The 8,503-nt window shown below is 31.1% G+C and overlaps 1 pseudogene; it reads left to right on the top strand.

The window, feature by feature from the left end:
- Positions 1 to 2,466: 2,466 nt before the first annotated feature.
- Positions 2,467 to 2,590, top strand: LOC132008965 (U4 spliceosomal RNA; annotated as a pseudogene).
- The last annotated feature ends 5,913 nt before the right edge of the window (positions 2,591 to 8,503 follow it).

Below are 8,503 nucleotides of genomic sequence, written 5' to 3'. Positions count from 1 at the left end.
AATGAGAATGTTGGATGTTTCAGAAATGTTATTGCATAAAGAAAGGAAAAGGAAGACATATGTCCAGGTGCAATCTTCAAGAATTGGACAACAGGGCATGAACAACATTGAGCTTTTAGTTTAATTTGTCATTCAGTTTTTCATAGCATTGCTTTTAGTTCAGTGACTTCTTTTTTTTTTTTTATCTTTTTTTTTGTTTTGTTTTATTTATTTATTTATTTATTTATTTATTTATTTTAATTTTTTATTTTTTATAAACATATATTTTTATCCCCAGGTGATGCAACATGGAGGCTTAAGTGGGTAGAAGAAGTTCAGTGACTTCTATTCATCCTTATGCTGGGAGTAGACATTACTCCATCTTCTCCTTGATGATTAATAACTCTGAAATATTCTGTAGCTGATTTATGTATCTCCGCCTAGTTTCATTTTACAGATTCTAGGATTCTTTCCTTTCTTTTTTTTCTTGTTTGATAAACAAACATATTAAGAAAGTATTAAACAAAAATATTATTAAAATATTACTGTTAAAAGACAAATAAGAAATATTCTAAAACAATCATTGTGTGTCATCTTCTACTCAAATATCTAATCAACATCGTTCGCGGTACCTGCCACTTTACAACATGTAGAATTTATTTTGTTTAATTGAATACCCTATTCTCCTCATCCTGAAATTATATTCCCTTAATAAACAACTTTAGTTTTCAATGAACCCTCAAGCTAAATTCCTAGCAATGAGTCGTTTGGAATTATTGAGCGAGTTGGAATTCTTAAATGTGATGGAAGTTTGTCCATGGAACTGATCCCTCTAGCTCTCAACAGTGCTAAGCCTCATTTTTTCTTTTCGGCATTGACTCCCATGAGGCTGTGTGGATGTTTGACTGTGTACACTTTAAAATATATAAATCATATACATATAGAGGTATGTGATTTACATGTAGATTCTGATAGCACTGAAGTAAAACTGTTGCTATAGCTAGCAATTCAGAGTGCAATATTCTGAGGTAGAATTTACTTCTTAATAAAAAGTAAAAAAGAAAAGGAAAAATTAAAAAAAAAGAAATACAAATTAAAATAAATTAACCATGCATCTTTTGCCCAGGAAAATTCCCAAAACTACCCTATTATATTTAGGAAAATCCAATGGGACTCAATTGGTCTGCATTCAATAATACTACTTTCAGTTAAAAACAAAACAAAACAAAAAAACAGAAAAAAACCTTACAAAACAAGTATGAGAGACTGTTAAATCTGAATGTTTTTTCACATTTATCGCATGGTTCATTACATAACTCAGCATCTTTTGCCATATCTGATAGACACGGAGCTATACTTCAAATGTGAAATAAGAATACCAAACTTCAGACAATTTTTACAAAAACAAATACAAAAACAACAGAGAACCATTAAGTTCTCGTGCTTTGGTTATATACCAGTTTGGATCAGATGTTGTTCTTGAAGCTTTATGCAGCTAGAATGTTAGATTTTTTTAACACTATTCTCTCAATTCATGTTGAATGCTTTCTGCTCTCATCAGCAAACTACAAATTTTTATTCCACAATAGAATGAGTGTATCTCAGTATAAAACAAATAAAATGCATGCCATATATTATATTCACAGTTTCAAGTTTTTTAACTGTCTATTCTCCTCTTCTTTTTTAAATTTTAATAGCATTAAAGTGGTAATTACTATTAAAATTGCTATGCATGCAAAGAATTTTGAAGTTACATTTTTACCACATGTTGATACTACAGCAGGTAAATATGAGTCCATTGGTGACCTTTTATGTTCTGAAAAAAGTTTGACATGTCACTACTAATGATAATTGGCTGAAAATCCATTAAAGCAGTAAAGAAACACTTGAGATCTTGGACCCCTGCTATATCCTAACACATTGCAGGTTGAAATTAAATATGACATGAGTCCATCTTTGAAAGATGAGAATTTGTAACTTGTCCTGTAATGTAAATATTTTCTTTTAATGTTGTTCATTAACATAGATCCCTCTCTCCATAAACATATATATTTTACTCTAAAGAGTTTATGATGTCCTTATCTAAATTAGCAAGCATATGTTTGCTCCTAACATATGCTAACCTCTGTGGTGGCTTAGGAGACACTAAGATAAGTAACATGTGATCTTTAACTCATTAATATTTTACTCTAACAAATAGATGAATTTTTTTTTAAAAAAGCTATGATAGAAATGGGATTAAAATTTTAGGTATATAAGTAAACTTTATAAAAACTTAAATAATGGTTTATTCAGCTAGATAATAACATAAACAACAGCCAAACATACACAGATCATTTAATATCAACAACGTATGTCACACCAGAAATCAATTATTGCCAATTAATGATTAAAAGCAGAGTGTTCCACACACTAAGTATTGGGTGATGTCACCTCCAAGAGCCATACCAAATTTAATATTGGTCAATATTTAAAATGCTTATTATGAGCTTTGCACAGTGGCAGTATTGTAGCCAATGAGGTTTATCTGAGGCATGATTATTGCTAATTAAAATGTTTATTATGTAATTGTATGGACAACATTTCTGCAAAAAATATCTTCATTAAATTTCATAATACATCTGTTTAACAGGAATAACTGTTTTGATTATATTAATAATGAAATGGAGACCCATCAATATCAAATAAACAGAATGAGTATCTAGAATGAGTATGACTGGTATTTTCATCCATATTTTTCTTTTACTTTAGTTTGGGTCCAAATCTCATCTCTCAGATATGTCATTTGCCTGGAGATGTAAAGAAACGGAGAGGGCTTTTATTTTTTTTTCTATAGTATGTTAATATTTCTCAGGACTTCTGGTTATATCTTCCATAAAATTAAAAATAAAATATTATCCAACTTCTTACAAAAATTATAAGAAAGAGTAAATGGAAAATAGTTATATTGCAATAGCATTAATTACATCAGTTATAATGCATTAACATTGCTTTTTCAAAATATTTGTCTTCTTTTCCCTTATGTTAGTGGCAATCAGCACTCAAATAATGCTAATGTAGCATCATTGGTATACATGAAAAACTGAGTTTTCTAAGTGGAAATGAGTCAGCATTTTAAGGTATTTCAAAAATTTCCACAATATTATTACTTGTTTTAGAATTTGAAATAACTTTGTCTTCTTAGAAGACCCATTCATGACAAAAGATGTTTGCTGTAAATTTGGAACCTTCAAAAATATGAACTGTTAGCGCTAAATAACTACATTAAAAAGACACATTAAATTAGAATTAGAGAAAGAAAGGGGGTATAACTCCTAGTATCATTTATTTATTAAATTCTCCCTTAATCTCTCTGTTACTTAGTCAGTAAAACAAGGAATTTATGTCAGACATATTCAAGTGCATTACATTTCTAATGTCCTAGCTAGACTGAGTCAAGATGTCTTTAGATATTAGATCTCTTTTCAAGTGCCAAAAATAGTTTTAAAAAGTCTGTTCAATATGGTTCAGCAATTTAGTACATGTCACATAAGGACTAAAAAGTTTCCCAGGTGATATGGTGTCACTATGGAAAGAGAATGAATGAAATCACTAATTATTAAAAGATGGAATTGTGGAAATATTCAGTTATTTATTAAAGACATAAAATTAACAAAATTTACAAAATTTGGGGCAGATTTGAGTTATGTGACTGTTCCAGATCTCTTCAAATATCCTAAAACCAAAAGCTGAAAAAATACATAAATAATGCCTCCTTATTGTTAGAATTGCCTAATTATATTTTTATAAATCCATGGTTATATTACAATAGTAACCAATAGCACATGTATGATATAATTATTTTCCTTAGTTGAAGTTTTGAATATTTCTACCTTAAGCTCAAGTTAACATGATTTTGAAAAAAGAAATTTATTGTAGAATTTCAACAATCACACATCAAATCTATATAGACTAATGTTTTCCTGCAGGTGGGATCTGGAACACTTAGGGTCTATTAAGGTGGTAGCTGATATCCACAAGGTATATTTTTGAAAATGTAATATTTCATCATTTTATTTATTTATTTTTTTTTTTACAATTTAATACAATATTTATTAGCGATTAGTGTTGAGAAAATTATTTTCCTCTACATACAAAAATACAGATTTGAACACTATGAAAACAATCAGGACAAGTACCATGAAAAATAGGTCCTTCAAAAGAAATAAAGGGGCAAAATTGAGGGCAATGTGAGGCTCTGTCTGTCATCATTTTAAAATGAAAACTCTTCCAGTGTGAGAAAAAAACACATAGTTAAGGTAAGATGTCAGCTTTCATTTTGACTAAAGCATATACCACAGAGTATAGCTGAACATAATGAGCTGGAAAGGGACATAATTAGAAAGTATTCAGAATGTAAGTATAGTGATTTATCTATTTAAAAAAAATACTATCTTTAGAACTTCAGTTTAGACATAAGTGATTTCTACATAATAGCACTAAATATTTAGCAACATTTTGATGTACAGTCAATAAAAATATCTCAAACCAAATGTATACTTTTATTATAAAAATTTAGACCAAGCAATGGATTTTATTTTGAAGCTGAATAATTAAGGAAGGAAAAAGAGAGAAAAGGGATGGAAATGAGTTTGCAAGTTCCCTAGTAGAATTCCGCATAAACATATGTTTGAAATATAAAACACGAACTCCAGACATACCTGGATGAAACAACAGTAAAAAAAAGGGAAGGAAAGTAGAACCAACCTTAATATATTAACATTTCTCTTAACCTTCACAGGGGCTGAAGGCCAGAAGTTAATATTTTCCTTTAATCATCAATTTCAGTATTTCTAAAACATTGCACAAATTCATATACTTTGTGAAATGGAATGCAAGAGAAATGAATAAATAAGAGTATCAGTAAGAAAAGTGTACTAAACCAATTATTGAACAGAACTATAGTATTTATGTCTTTAGTTCTTTAGCCATATGTATTTTCACTTATAGCATGGTAGACAAGTGTATCATTGTTTTGTTTTTCTTCCCCCAAAAAAGGCCATTTTATTCTTCAGTGAGGATTTAGGCTGGTCTTCGCCTTGTTTCCAAAAAAAGGCTTCATATGATGGAATGTATCAATCTTCCTTCTAAATGTGCATGACATTTTCTGAGTGAAAATGTTTTGTCATGTGTAGCTACAGAATGAAGACCATAATATGATATTCATTACCTTGACACTATCTTTCTGAGGAAACCATGCTTTCGAATTTCAAGTCTTTGGTATAATCTGACTCTGACATTCAGCATTACATTCTCAAATTATTTAAAATCTAGCCAGTCTGTCTTACACAAACATACTATTTCTCATCTCAACATTCATGCTAGACTAGTATGAGTGGAATGGAATTAAAGGGAACAAATAATATGGTCACCATGAAAGAAATCTTCATTGATGACATTGGTTGGAGAAACCCAGGAACAAGTGAGTGTGTGTGTAGTGTAATGTATATTATATAATTATATGTCATATTATATATAGTTATAACTACTATTTAAATCAAAGTACAAACTTGGATATATTGGGAAAACCTACTTAAGTGAATATTCTGGTAAAAATATTATTAAAAACAAAAGAATTGATCTAGTGTCCTCTAATCTTTTGAAAATATTGATACTTAATATCAATCTTAGAATTCAAAGAGTGTTATTACCTTAACAAAGAGAAGACTTTGTTTAATGTAGTAATGCATATCTTAAATCAAGATAACTAAACTTACCATTGAGTCTAGAATAAATTAAGGAAATTACTATTTATGGTGGAACTGAGACAATGAACCTCAAAAGCTAACCGAAACCTGGTAATTGAAAATTGTTTTCTTCAAAATGAAAAGGCTTAAATACCAATCAAACATGAGAAAAGCATGTTGCCAATCTATCTTGTGAAATAATAGCTTCAAGTTATAAATATTAATAGTGCCATTTAAGAAACAAAAAAGGTTTTCCCTGACCAAATAAGTTAAAACATTGTTGTATTAAATGAAGTTTAACAGTTTTCTTTACTGCAAAACTTTCCAGAACATGTTATTTTGTTGTGAAATCCAAAAACAAAAGGTATCTGATTTTTTTTCAGATTTAGACCACCAATTTCTTCTACACTGAGCTTTGTGCAGTCACCAATCCACAAAAGTCACTTTGAAACCCAAGTTTGTATCACTATCACATGTACATATAGATGTAATTAAATAAAATTATTTTAAAAATGCAAGTATGTTAATAGTGCATATAAGAGTGATCCATGATATACAACTAGATTTCCTTATAATTGCTCTCTTGATGGCTAAAAATATTGCTCTCTTGATGGCTAAAAAGTATTTTCTTTTACAACTTTCAAGAATGCTAATACCGCCATTTTTAATGTTTGACTTACTGAAAAAAAGGTGTTAATGTTGACAATGTAGGTTACATTTTCTATGAAGCACTGATGAGTAAAGCAGCCAAAAATAAAAGTTGGTTTATAACTCCTCAGCTGTCTGTTATTTGATAACTTTACATTGAGTCTTCACCTTATGCTATAAATGCAAGTCCATAATGTATCCAGTAACAGTGTTCTGAAAAGCCAAACCCATCAATGAGGATGATGATACCAATGGAGCTACATTGTAAAAACATGACATTACAAAAGCAAATTTTGATGCAAGCAGATGAAAACAGTAGTGACAAGATGGAAAAATTAAAATATATTTTTAAACACACTTGACTTTAGCAGTAAGTTCTGTAATTCTGAATTCCTCTTAGAGGCATGGTACTCTTTTAAGTTCAAGTGCAGTTACTGGATATTTCTTATTTGCATTTAAAAATTACAGCATTTCTCTACTGTCATTAGCCTTTTCCTGTATAAGACATTGGATTAAACAATTTTTATCCCTTAAGGACGACTCCTCCCCACCCCCTACCTTCCATATCACTCCTACTTTGCTGTTGCCTCCCTACAAAAAGTAACAGAAGGAAACACACACACAAACACACACATACACACACACACAGACATTCTGTTGGCCATACATTTCCTCTCATACTTGAAATTTTAGTCCAAGTTAACCTCTCAACTCGCCCCATACACCACTTCAAATATTTTGGTTCCATCTCACCACATGAAAATCTTCCTCACCAATTTTCTTTCCTTGGGGACTTCCTTAAAATTAAAGTAGCATTTACATTTCAGTAAGGTAAATTTTAATCCAATAAAATTATAAAATAAAAAATTGATGCATCTCCAAGGAAGATATGCAAATTGTTGTCATGGGGTTTATATTACACTGCCAGATGCCTATTCCTAAAAATGAAATTAAAATTGACTCCAAAATCATGTAATGCCATTGTAATTTCATCATTCATTCATTCATATTCATTCATTAGTCATTCATATTCATTCATTATTCATTAGTATTCATTCATTACTCATTCATTACTCATTCATTCATACAAATTCATTATAATTTCAATAGTAGATGTATGCTTTTATGTGATATGCAACATTCCTTAAAACTACTCATATTGGGGCGCTTGGGTGGCTCAGTGGGTTAAGCCTCTGCCTTCGGTTCAGGTCATGACCTCAGGGTGCTGGGATCCAGCCCCGCATTGGGCTCTCTGCTCAGCGGGGAGATTGCTTCTCCCCTCTCTCTCTGCCTGTTGCTCTGCCTACTTGTGATCTATCTCTGTGTCAAATAAACAAATAAAATCTTAAAAAAATAAAATAAAATTATTTAAAAAAATAAAAACTACTCATATTATATATTGTACATTTTTATGTCAGGATGTCTTTGGTTCTAAGTAACATAAAATATAATTAAACTGATTTAAGCAATACAGAAGATTGATAGGCTCACTTTAAAATCTGAGCACACCATGGGTTTTAGGTAATGGTCAGTCAGCTTCTGATTTGATTTCTCTGTAGTGTCCTCTCTACCCTCTTGCATCTATTAGCTTCAGTGTTGAGCTGACTTCTCTCATAATTACCAAATGGTGATAACGTTTCTTCATTCATGTTTATAGGAAGGGGTGTTACTGGTCATAACCATTAAAAAGTATCTTGAGATACTTTTTATTGATCTACTTTTCAAGATTACCTACTTTCAGGTAGTGTTACACACGAATGAGATTAAATCTATATGACCTGAACCAATGATTGTGGACAGGGAAATGTGATTGCCTTCATTGTTCCATCTGAACCACAGGGTTACTGCCCCATGTGGCATTGCTGTAACAAAGAAAAGCAAATGCCTTGCATAGGATTAGAAAAGTATAGGCAAATGATTCTGATTATTTGAAATTTGATTTTCTTTAAAAGATAGGTTGCAGAGACTAAAACTCATGTTGGTATTAAAATCTCTATCCCAAGGCACCTGGGTGGCTCTGTGTCCACTCAGGTCATGATCCCAGGGTCCTGGGATCCAGCCCCACATCCCGCTCTCTGCTCAACAGGGAGCCTGCTTCCCTTCCTCTCTCTCTGGCTGCCTTTCTGTCTACCTGTGATCTCTGTCTGTCA

The sequence above is a fragment of the Mustela nigripes genome, chromosome 1 (assembly GCF_022355385.1).
Source record: "Mustela nigripes isolate SB6536 chromosome 1, MUSNIG.SB6536, whole genome shotgun sequence".
NCBI lineage: Eukaryota > Metazoa > Chordata > Mammalia > Carnivora > Mustelidae > Mustela > Mustela nigripes.
The sequence above is the reverse complement of the archived record's forward strand: the minus strand, read 5'-3'. Positions and strand labels throughout refer to the sequence as shown.